Source organism: Hypomesus transpacificus, chromosome 3, assembly GCF_021917145.1.
Source record: "Hypomesus transpacificus isolate Combined female chromosome 3, fHypTra1, whole genome shotgun sequence".
In the NCBI taxonomy this organism is placed as follows: Eukaryota; Metazoa; Chordata; class Actinopteri; order Osmeriformes; family Osmeridae; genus Hypomesus; species Hypomesus transpacificus.
This window is the reverse complement of record NC_061062.1, coordinates 10461508-10468828: the sequence shown is the minus strand read 5'-3', so window position 1 is coordinate 10468828 and position 7321 is coordinate 10461508. Positions and strand designations below refer to the sequence as shown.

Genomic DNA, 7321 nt, shown 5'->3' with positions numbered 1-7321 from the left:
TTATGGAGACCTCACAATTCACAGGGGTACTATAGTCATGCATAGTTAATTGTTAATGCAAAATGCTTGTATCAAACAACACAGATCTTTGTCTGCGAGGTTGGGGGAGGGGGAGGAAGGGTGATGAGAGGAGAGTTATTCAGCAGAGACTGGGGCATCAGGAATGTTGTCTGTCAAGAAGCAAGGTTTCAAATGTTATTTCTTAAAGTAGAGCACAAATAAGTAAGTGTTTGAGCGGTGACTGTGTGAAGGAAGTCAACCTCCCCCCTATCAGCCCTCAAATCAGTCAAAGTGAATCTTGTCTTATTTTGTTGTGGAGGATAAGCACCATGGTTAGGATTTTGCTGATTTTCACGTAATGACTGGCAGCCGTAACACCTGGTACTGTGAAATCTAGAAATTAGTATACTCGGGGGAAACAAATTGCTTTGTTGATGCACAAGCGGAAAAAAACAAGGTTTGACATTGACTGTCTGCACATGGATGAAGAATGTCTTTTATTTTATTCTTACGTGCCATTACTTCATAACCCAAGGTGACCATGAAACAGGAAATAGATAAATGAAGGGTGAGATAGTCAGAGAGTGAGAGATACAGTGAAGGAAATCCAAACAACCTCAAACCAGTTCCTGCCACCGTCATCAACGTGAGTCTAGCATCCAACATGACCAGATTTAGCTCTTAAATTATCTCAGGTTGAGCACCTAGAACAACCCATGTCTAGCACCCACAACAAACCAGATCCAGCACAGCAAAATAGAAGTCATGCACTTAAAACCCACAAACACCTCCTGTGTTCTCCCATCACCCCGACATCCCACAATCCACCAGTACGCACCATGCCACAGCTGCACCACACGGTACATCTGCCGTCAGAGGCGGATAGAGATCTCTCTGTGCGCCGAGGCGACTTCTTATCCTGTCAATCAACAGGCCCCCCGTCTCAGTAATGTACAGACGACAGCTTGGCAGAGATGCAGGGCGATGATGAGAACTCATCGCAGCCTAGCAGGGCTTCCTCCTCATCAAGCTCAGAACAAAGGGGGGGCCGGGTCTAGCAGCAGCTCTAAACACAGTGATGCACAAGATGGCCCAGGCTCCACTGTTTAACCACGCTCGTTATAGATGCTAAACACAGAAGGTAGCGTGTGAGAAATAACCCAGTTTTGTGGATGTGTATGTCCAATTAAGACTTGGCTGTATGATTTCAGAGTAATGCATTATTTTGGGCTCTATGGATAGTACATGTGGATGTATACTTAATACAAATAGAGGGTTTGAGTGTTTAGCAGACACACATAGACATGCAGACTCACTTAGACATACACACACAGTAAACACTTTAAAACAAATATTTGGGCCAAAACCGTGTCCACTCCACCTTCCCTCCTCCTACTACCATACCCCTAAATCCCTTCTATCCATTCTCTCCTTCCCCAGAGAGTTAACCCAGACTGAGAATAACATGCTCAACCCCATCATCTTACATTCTCCATCCTGCCCTAATACAAAGGAGCATCACTAAACGGCCTGGCGCTGGGCCTAACTTCGGACATCACTTCAGTTAAAATCAAACTCCTAAACGGCAAAGCCCACTCCTCCCTCGCTTATGGCTGATCCTAATTGGCCGGCCCCTATGATTCAGGATCTGTCTGGTTCACTCGGGATGGAAACAGGGTTCCACCCTACCCTGACTGGGCCTCACCTCCCTCCTCCTCCTCTCCAGGGCGGCGTGTCACCTCCACTCATGTCCGTGCTGGAGGGGTCTTTCTCTGTCAGTCCCCCTGCAGTCATGGAGGAATGAGATCAAGTGTCAAGCGGAGGATGCTTCTGTGGTGAGTATATGGCAGGAGGAATAAAGGGTCCATGATCAGGTACGTTAGTGGCTGTCCAATTCTACTGTTTGTGCTGAATATTGGATGCCATAGAAATGACATGTTTGGTGTTTTGGTCATTATGACAATGTTCATCCAGCAGATCCAAACTCGTGATTTCAGCCGCCAACCCCATACATTTACATGCTATATATACAATGTATGCTATTAATACAGATTTACTTGTAAAAACTGTAATTACTCCAAAAATACTTAATTTTACAATAGATCAAGGCTTATCTCAGTGACCTGGAGACATACAGCATGGGTTCAATAAGTAAATACATTCACTGTGACTTCATCCTGTTACTTTTTCTGTTTTGATCACATTCCATAATCTTCCATTGGTTAAAAATCCAGGTATATGTTTTTCTTTCCTAGCACAGATGGCAATTAAAGCAGAAGACAGCAAGTTTACCAGGGCGAGGGTCCACAAACAATGCATTAACTGGAACAGTCTTCATCATAGACAACCGTAAACACTTCCAACTAAAGTTGGGTTTTAGTTAGTAACAAAAAAACTTTTAGTTTGGCCAGCAAAGCTGACAGGGTTGCAGAGTGATTGTATTTATATATTTTTATGGAGTTCTTTCAAGGAGTTGACAGATTCAAATGATCGGTAGGCGGATGAATTACGTAGGCTACTGAATGTCCGAAGTGTCACCAACACATGCCCACTGCCACACCACATTTACAGTAACAGTACCATTTAACTTGCCAATAAACTCACTTGCTTCATTTCCACTGGGTACAACAAAACAAATGCAGATTTTGCACAGCAAATTTACATACTTATTTTGAGATATTAACGCCTATATTGTTTGTTACAATTGCACCAAAAGTTTCTGTAGTTGGTAAACAGTTAACAGGTACATCACTCAACATGTTACACATTTACACTCCTAAATGTTCCATACATGAACCCAATGCAGTCAACAACATGCACATTTCAACAAAATCATCAATCCAATTTCAAGCTTTCTTTTAGTCCTCTCCTCTCGTTCCTGAAACAATCATATAACTTTCCCATTCCATTGCTACAAATGCAGCTCACGAGATATACAATTACAAACTTACTCATACATAAGGAAATTATATTTAATGAACGTTGGGCTCGGCAACAACAGATGGTTGTCTTATTGGAGGCACAAAGATAGATTGGCTGTTTTAACATCTTCAGATCAAGTGCCAGTGGTTATCAATTAAGAGTGAAGGTATGCTCCTGACAACATGAAACAGTACACTGTGCTAGGCCTCTCCTGTGGCCCCAACCACCACAGGTAATATATATATACTCAGGCAAACCAAGGTAATAGGCTTGTTATTTTATAGAAACAGAGTGGTACAATAGGAGTCAGGTTGAATGCAAAACATGTTTTGCAGTCAGCTGAAGATAATGCATTGTGTGTTGACAACAGCATCTGCAAACAGGGAAAACAGTGGAAGTTACCTATAAGATTCAAATGTAAAATGAGGGTTCATGTTTATTAAGCAGGAATGCCAATACAGTTGGACACACTGAAAGCTATGATTTGGTCTTCAACCAACCTCTTACGAAGTGTCAAAGTATCCTGTCATCATAAATGAATGAATGAATACCACAAACAAACAAATAAATAGATAATTGTACAAAAGTCAGCGATGTAAAACTATCTGCCTTTCTTTCATTCATATGTTTTGAAGAAGTTCTATACACTGCAACCGGATTCTGCCAGTTCTCATTTAATGAAAAGCTGTCTGAATCCTCGGACTTACGGAAGCGATACACAGAACCTTAGGACTGTTTGGGGAGACATTCTCTTTAACTTTTGGGCAATACTCCATCTACAGAGAATCCCTTTTAATTGAAATAAGTGACTTTAAAAAAAGAGTACGTTTTGTCTTTTTTCTCTCTCTAAATATATTCTTAATCATATAAAATTAAGGAAATAAGAATAATTAAAAAATAGGACATTTTTGCACTTTCGGGAATGGCTAGTTTCGCGCGTCATTCTGCTTCAAAGAAAAAAGATAAATGATGATGCCATTAAAAGTGAACTAATTAAGCAAGGCTTCTTTTAAGAACTCATTAACTGCAACCTCATTTACATAATGATGCATATTAATTAAGTTTTAATGAATCTGAATTTCCACCAAGCCGCTTTTCTTTGGCTGTGGAACAAATTGAACAAATTATTTAAAAGTGTTCTTGAATCTACTTTTCACACCAAAGGGGAAAGAATGCAATCATTTGTAGAAAATCTATTTTTTTTACTTATTTTTTTTTAGGCTGGGCCATCTGTTAATTATTTTTAAAATGTAATCATTTACCCTTTGTTTTGAAAACCTAAGAGATTTGTTCACTTCCGAACAAAATAAGGAGGTATGGGAGCAGTGGTAAATAATGTAGAATGTTTAAAAGTCTGAAATGTATGATTAAACCAAGTCTTAGTTGGCTGGCTGTGTGCAGTCTCTAAATATGCAAGGGAGAAATATATACAACGCTGTTACACGGATCCAATGGAATAAACAAATCAAGGAAGTCTTCCTCTCACACCCATACTGACCAGACACCATCTTGTTCTTAAACTCTTACTTTCCTGTTGGCAAATTGAGACTGTCATGTGATTGGGCCACATTGTGATAACACCTCTGCAGTTTCCTTTTCCTGAAAATTACTGTCTGATTCTTCAAAGTGAAAGCAATGGTATTACAAATTGTAAGGTACCTACAGTCCACTGCATATGCAATATGTACATTAATGTTATCATATGCAGCTCCACATTTTTAGTGCTGACTTGCAAATTGCTAATATTTGCACAAGTGATGAGATTGCATTATCGCAATGATGTGTATTGACTAACAGTGGTAATACAAAAGACATTTAAATGTTATTGTGTTCATCTGGACTCTCTACAAATGTGCATATACGTACAATCAAGAATACCACATTGCACAACTTGGATGCCTAAAGGCTATGCTATTTGAAAGTAGTGCATCAGTGTAGAGATACAGTATACATTAGGTTTATGATGGTGGTAAATTGCAGGTATCAGTCAGGCTGTCTGTTTTTGTTTATAATTTGTCTCTCATTTTGATAGGGAAGCAATAGTATAAACAGGTCTGTTTCCTGTGGTGTGAAGGTGCCAGCTGGTACTATGTTAAATGTGCGTGTGATGTGTATTCAAGCATAGAAACAATCCACAATTAGACACACACACTCACACACACGTTCACATTCACACACACACACAGCAAAATTGGGAATAAACCAAGCTCATGGGAACTGATAATAAGCAAGGGATGTTTCTAATTCTTCCCATAGAACAAGTCACTAAATCCACAAGAGAACGCTTAACATATAGCCCGTTTTGAGCCACACGCCACTCCGCCGCGTCACGGCTAACTCCCCCTGCACCTCATTGGTGGAGGAAGTCCTCAGAGGTTAAAACCCTGCCACACTCCCACGGGCCCAGCCTGGCGTGTGTTGGTGTGGCGTCTGCACACTCGCTTTCCCCCCGTGTGTGTTTGGGCCTTTCAAGAAGCGCCCCCAACGCAGTGCCTGGTTGGCCGGGTTCCTCTGACAGTGAGCGTGTACCTCGGGGGAGGTCAAGAGTCGGCGATTCAGATGAGACAAGCTGGCGATGCAGTGTAACTGAAAATGGAAAGCAGATGTTAGTTAATTAGGGAAAATGTGACTGACAAGACATGAGCGGCGAGGTACACGAGCTAGCCGGCACTGAGCAGCTGTTGTTACCCGACTTCATTGTCAGTCTCGTACACAAGTCACAGCCTCCCCGTGGAGCCAAGCAGAGACGGCGAACGCCGACAATTATCAAAATAGAATTAAGCCTGATTGAATTGCACAGATTTACTCTTGATTTTTTTTGGGGGTGCGTGCATCCATCTTTCCATCCATCCTCCTCTTCCTCCTCCTCCGGTTTTGTGTGTGTGCGTTTCCACCCATCCTCCCCCGCTCTCATTCAGCTGCTGACTTTCTTCATACCCTGGTATACAAGCATCTGTGGGAAAGGAATACAAAACTTGAAGAGAACAATTGATTTGAAATGCTAAAATGTCTCTGTTCCTTTGGATCTGAGTCTATTTCTCTTCCAGTAAATATGAATTATGACTCTCAGAATGTAGTGACACTCAGCAGAGTTAGTGATGCACTCAGAGAACATGTGCATCACTAACTCATTTGCATATCACCACATTGATTACAAGTCAGTTTCTTAGCAGACACACTTTTATGGAATACTACACGCAGGGTTAAACACAAACTGCACCCAGTATATTAAGTATCAAATCTCAAAAGCCCAGGGCCACTACTGACAAATAGATCACATTTGGGTTGAAGCATCAAGCACATAATGTCTGAAATTCCTTCAATGGAGGTTTGAAATTGCAGGGCCATCTTTGAGTGGGAGGGTATCTTAACCACAACACTTAGATAGATGAAAACATGCATCTCTAACAACCGATTAAAATGTAAGGTTGTACCTCACTGCAGGATAAATGGGAGTTCTGTTTTGTTGAACTCATTAATGTACTGTAAGAGCACCTCTGATAAAGATGAAATATTTGCAAGAAGTCTCAAGTAATGGCATCTGTCATTGAGGCAGTGGTTGATGACAGAATATCCACATATACATAAATCCTTACATTATTTTCATGTATTTGTCGTTGTTTTTCCCATTTTCTGTGTAGGCACGCATGCATGTACATGTGTAATACATTTATTAAAAGTAGACCACGCAGGCAAAACTCCTGAGGCAGTTTGACGGAAGGTTGTTGCTGTAATGTATCGATGGTAAGAATGTGGACTGTTCCCCTTTTGCTGTTAGCTAACAAAGAAAGTACTGTATGCAGATCAAAAGGAAACTTTCCGATGATCAACATTTACTTACCCTTTAAACACCCAACTCCGACTCCAATTTCTGCTATTAACACAATGCTCAAGGTGTCTCCAAAGTGACGGGCGCTCCAAGATCTGTCAGCATTTTGCAGATCGCTTTCACTGTGAATTGTTCCTGCCTCCAAGACACATACTACAGCTTCCCCAAACCTCCAGACAACACAGCTTTTCTTTGCAGTCTGCTCACACTCCTACCTCCGGTCAACGATATAATCCTGTGAAATTGATGAATGGCTAGACATTAGCCCCATTCAAACAACAGATGTTAATTCACTTCACATGTGCATTATCAGATCATTTGTGTCAAGAAGCAGAATATGAATGACACAGATTATCTCATATTTGGGCCCTCCCCTGGCACTGTCAATGTCCTACGGGTCTCCAGGTACGATGCTTGGGGGAGATGTGTGTGTGCGAGAGAGAAATTGTGTGTGTTTATGTGTGTTTGGATCCTTACCGAAATGTGCCATTATGTGCCTGTGTCTCAACACAAGTCATTATGGAGCAGCCTTCCCTTTGGGCTAAGAGCTATGGAGACTGATGAGTCTAT

General features: G+C 41.3%; 1 long non-coding RNA gene across 1 annotated transcript; it reads right to left on the bottom strand.

Annotated features, from left to right (window-relative positions):
* Window positions 1-233: 233 nt before the first annotated feature.
* LOC124464535 lies at window positions 234-7050 on the bottom strand. The gene is made up of 3 exons (XR_006955736.1): window positions 6764-7050; window positions 5729-5875; window positions 234-5508 (listed from the first exon to the last, which is right to left on the bottom strand). It is a non-coding gene; the product is annotated as an uncharacterized LOC124464535 (long non-coding RNA).
* Between the last annotated feature and the right edge of the window lie 271 nt (window positions 7051-7321).